Genomic DNA, 5,005 nt, shown 5'->3' on the forward strand with positions numbered 1-5,005 from the left:
CTTTATTAAGGTAAAAATAAAAATAAACAAAAAAACACATAAGTACTAGTTCTAAAAATAACGTTATTGCACGTCAGTGGTATTGCACAGACTTTCTGATTAACAGAAACACCGCTAAAATATTAATATTGTGGATTGTACGTAGAAAACTAACAAAATAGCCTATATTCTGGTGTATGTAGAAAAAAAAGATAATGCACAGGGTTTTTTTTTAAAGTGCAAAATATTTATAATTCCCAGAATATGCTAACTTCATATGTGCAAAAGAGGTAAAGATTGTATTTTACAGCACTTCTCCATCCAAGTGAAACTTAAAATGACAAAACAAAACCAGCAAATAATGTACAAGGAAAAATAACTTTGAATTTATGCCATAGCAACTCAAAAATGGCAAATTTTGGAGGCACAGCCATACCACTCATCAGATGGAAAATCTCTAGCCTTTATATATGGTGTTCAATTCAGGCCTTCCTCACTTCAGCACTACCATCCAACAGCATGGTGATCTACTCCATAACCTTGATGCAAACAAAACTGCAAACAACATCACTGTAAACACTACAAACACATTAGCCTTTTCTAAGTGTCTCCCTTAGAGCTAAACATTTGAAGTCACTGCTGAATGATTCCTTTTAATGCACAACAAACATTCAATAAAATGAAAAAACCCTCCACTTGGTCTGGCCCAGCAATGTCCCTCTGACATCATCATAAATTCAGGAAGTGCTGGGCCGGCTTCCCCCCAAACATTAGTCCTGCTTGGTGAGTCAGAACAAAGGAATAAAGAAAGGTAAGTATGAACAAACGAACAAACAATTGACCTGTAACTTAATACAGGATAACTGAAACTAATTAATAGCTTTAATCCCTCATATGATGGATGTAAACTAACAGAATATCAACACAAACAAGAGCAGGATATGCTGCAACTTTACACTAGCATGGTTAAACTAGACCAAAACACCCTTGTGTAGAATGAAAGTGTTGAAGAAAAATGAATTGTCACCCATTTTGTCACAGTTGCATCAGATAGACACATTTTAAACCCTTTTCCTGCAAGAGTCGCACATTTTGTCTTTAAGTACTGCTTTTATTAGAGTCAATGAACCTTCTGAATCTCATCTTCCTACTTTTTGTGAGATTTACACCAACTGGCGACCTTTAGGGCTAAACAATTTTGCCGACACGCTGCCAAAAACTGCAGTTTCTCAAACGTCCTTGAGGTTGGATCCAAAAGTGAGTCAATCTCCACAGGTGCCCATGTTAAAAGGTCCAACTTTGCAACAGAAATAAACATGTTTACAGCCTGGTACAAACAACTGTTTTGGTCTCTAAAGCTAATTTTCCCTTTCATAGCAACATTACGAGGCATGATTTTATATAAAACTCACGTTTTGTGTGTAAGGCTTAACCCTCGTGTCGTCCTGCAGGTCAAAATTAACCCGTTTTAAAGTTTGAGAATGTGGGAAGAAAAACATTTTCACAGTGAAACTTCTGATGTCCACATTTTCAACATTTTTGGGAAATCTTTTAACATGTTTTGGTGGGAAAAAAAGAAATGTTCAAAATGTTTCTTAAGAACATTCACATAAAAATCTACCTAAATCCAGCGAAATTCACTGGATTTTGGTTGATTTTTTTGTGAATGTTCTTAAAGAAAATATTAGAAATTTTACTGATATATATGGAATCACTTTAGATATTTTTAGGATTTTTTTTGAAGATTTTTACTCATTTTTTGAAAATGTTTTCAAGAATTTTCTTGCAAAATTTGGAGGATTTAAAAAAATCTACTTTTAAGGGAAACTTTGACGGAATGATTGGAATTTTCTTCCTGAAGGTTTTGCAAATTTTCTGAAATTTGGGGATTTTTTTTTGCTAAATTTTTGGATTTTTTTCAGACAAGGAAACAATATTTTTTGGTGCCCGTAAATGAGGATAACAGGAGGGTTAACGTTACACATAATAAACAGTGTGGCTGCTTTCAGTGACAGGTGAATGCAGTCCTCACACAGTCCATGATGTCCAGATGTGTGCATACACACCTCACCTTCACTCCTGCTTCACCTCTTTGCTCATTTGTAGATAAGCTAGGAGTTAGATGGAGTTAGATGGAGTGAGGTTTTGCCAGGTCACTGAGTTTCAAAATCTAACCTCAGGAAACCTATGGGTGACTGGTTTGTTTATTTTTATATACAGTCAACAATTTAGATTTAATGGAATACTTTGAAATATTAGGAAATAAACTTTGATGGTTTTTTTTTTTGGGTGCTTCTTATGAGACAAATACAGGTTTTAAATTATGCACTAAACATGTATATAACCCACTGTATGTGGCAATTTTTATTCTTTGTTGTTGTTTTTTTACACCTGACAGATGCCCATATTCACATCCCTCCTTCTCAGCTGAATTGCTGCCCGATTGTTTATTGCAGTGACTTGTGGCACACAATCAAATGAAACCATGTGACTTTACTTTTCCAACATACCAATTGCTTGTCTGTTGCTCATTGCAGTGAAAAAGTTGTGGTTAAAAAGATGAGTGCAGGTCACTTGTGTGTAAGCAGGCAGTGGCAATCCTACACCCCTGAAGCAAAGTGGATATTGAAGGACCCTTGTTTGTGGTGGAGGGAAAGTATTCGCCGTTGATGATGTCACCAGGTGTTGCATATTTCCATTAAGAACTAAGCACATATTCTTCAGTTCAGTATCCCACAATCATGGCTCTGATATCACCAGATTTCCAACAATCAGACAACTATGAAATCATTAAACGGTAAAATACATGTTAAAAAAAAACAATTTCCCCATACACAATGTATATTTTCCTTCATATGAAAGCTAATATAAAATTTTGCAAGTATTTTCATGCCAAACTGTGGAAGATCTGGATAGTCTGGACTGTTTTGAAACAAAAAAGAACAAGACACAGCAGGTTTGTCTAACCCTTATAATGACCAGGACAGGATCTTAAAAGTAAAGGTGGTAAAATTCCCCTGAAAACAGCCTCAAGGCTCAGAGAGTTAAATAAATAAACAGGATATAGCATGTTAGAGTGTGAGCTTTAGATGTGCTCACCTTTATGCTGATCTAAGCTGGCTGTAGATTGGTACCCTTCAGACATATGAGCGTATCGATCTTCTGATCTAACACTCGAAAAGAAAGCCAAGAAACAAATTCCCAATATGTTGAACTGTGCCTGCAGGAGAACAACATGACAGTGATTCATTTGTAGTAGAAGCATTCAAAGACGAATGACCTCTGTGTGACCTCCACAGAAAAAAAGCCTGAAATCCATCTTTTACACAAAAAGTTCACACTGTAAAAGAAATACTTTTTTTAAAAAAACATCTTTTAACTGTAATGTTTATGTTTTATTTTACATTTTGCTTTAATTCTACAGAATTTGCTGTTTTAGTAAATTACATTGAATAATTGGTAAAATAACAGAAAAAAGTATTAATTCAGATGTTAATTTAAAAATAAACAAACAAAAACAGACCAATGGTGTAAATAATGTCCACATAAAAAATCTGTATTTTTATAAATGGTAATTTGTTCTTTTGCAATAATTGACCGTAAAATGACAATATTTTTATTGTAAAAAATTATTATTCTATAGATATTTGCTGCTATTTGAAATACAAAATATGTTACATATTTATATTATATATTTGGCTTGTTTAGTTAAATTTTAGATAATATCTAGTAAAATCGCAGAAAAAATATTATTTTACATTTTGAAAAAAAACAGGGTAAATTGTAAATAAAGTAAAATTTTTTGTTGTGTTTAAATCAGGAACAAAACAATATTTTACAGATATTTACTGTTCTTTGAAATGAAAAATAAATATTTATATTGTATTTTTTTGCTTGCTTAGTTAAAAGTATAGAAATTTCTCATAAAACAGAAAAAAATATTTATTTACATATTAAAAATCTCCTTTTTAAAAACAAAAAGTGATTAGAGTCTTTTACAATGTTTGACCACAAAATCACATTTTTTTAAAACTCTATTTAAATATATTTAAATGTTTTTACATGAGTCTGCTGTTATTTGAAAGAAAGGGGATGTGAAAAATAGTGAAAGAATTTTTCTGTCATTTTACACATTCTTCCAGTATTCTAAAATTACAGATACAATCTAGTAAAATCACAGAACAAAAGGTATTACTTTACAGTGACTGTGAAAAAACCGCAACAGCAAAACAAACAATAAAAATTAACACAAAGTCCACATCACAAATCTGTATTCTTCTAAGCAATAATCTGTTCTTTTGCACTGTGACGCTAAAATTACACTGTATCACTGCATTTAAATCAGCTAAAATATCATTATTTTACATATATTTCCTGTTATTTTCATTCACTGTTTTCACTGCTCTTTAATGCCACAGTATTTCTGTGACTCGTGTGGACATAAACAACTGAATGTGTGGTTTTGCTGCATTCTAACAGGAATCGACTATGCCAAAATATTAATAAGTGAGCACACACGATCCAATTTGAATGCATTATGTTGTCGACAAGCCGCTGGGGGACAGAATGAGCAGAAATGAGCCACTGGGCCACACGAGATAAGGCCTGTTAAAAGTGTGCGTGCTGCTTTCAGGCAACATTATGATTGAATTGTTTTTTACACACACAAGCAGACACACGCACACACATATTTGAAGGGGTGAGGAAGGGGTGAGGGGGGTGTGATGTGTCCAGCCTTCTCTGATTTCTGCCTTTGAGCTTCTCTGGCCGGTCAGACAGTTTGTTCTCTGGACGTCTGGTGCTCTCGGGAGGGCAACACCTGGTGACGTCACCATCGCAAATAACCCACATGGCACACACACACACACACACACACACACACACACACACACACACACACACACACACACACACACACACACACACACACACACACACACACACACACACACACACACACACACGCGGGGCTGCAGTGTGAGCGCGCTGATGGAGAGGGGAGGGACGCGCACGGAGCCTCGGCGCA

The sequence above is a fragment of the Amphiprion ocellaris genome, chromosome 2 (assembly GCF_022539595.1).
Source record: "Amphiprion ocellaris isolate individual 3 ecotype Okinawa chromosome 2, ASM2253959v1, whole genome shotgun sequence".
Classification (NCBI taxonomy): domain Eukaryota; kingdom Metazoa; phylum Chordata; class Actinopteri; family Pomacentridae; genus Amphiprion; species Amphiprion ocellaris.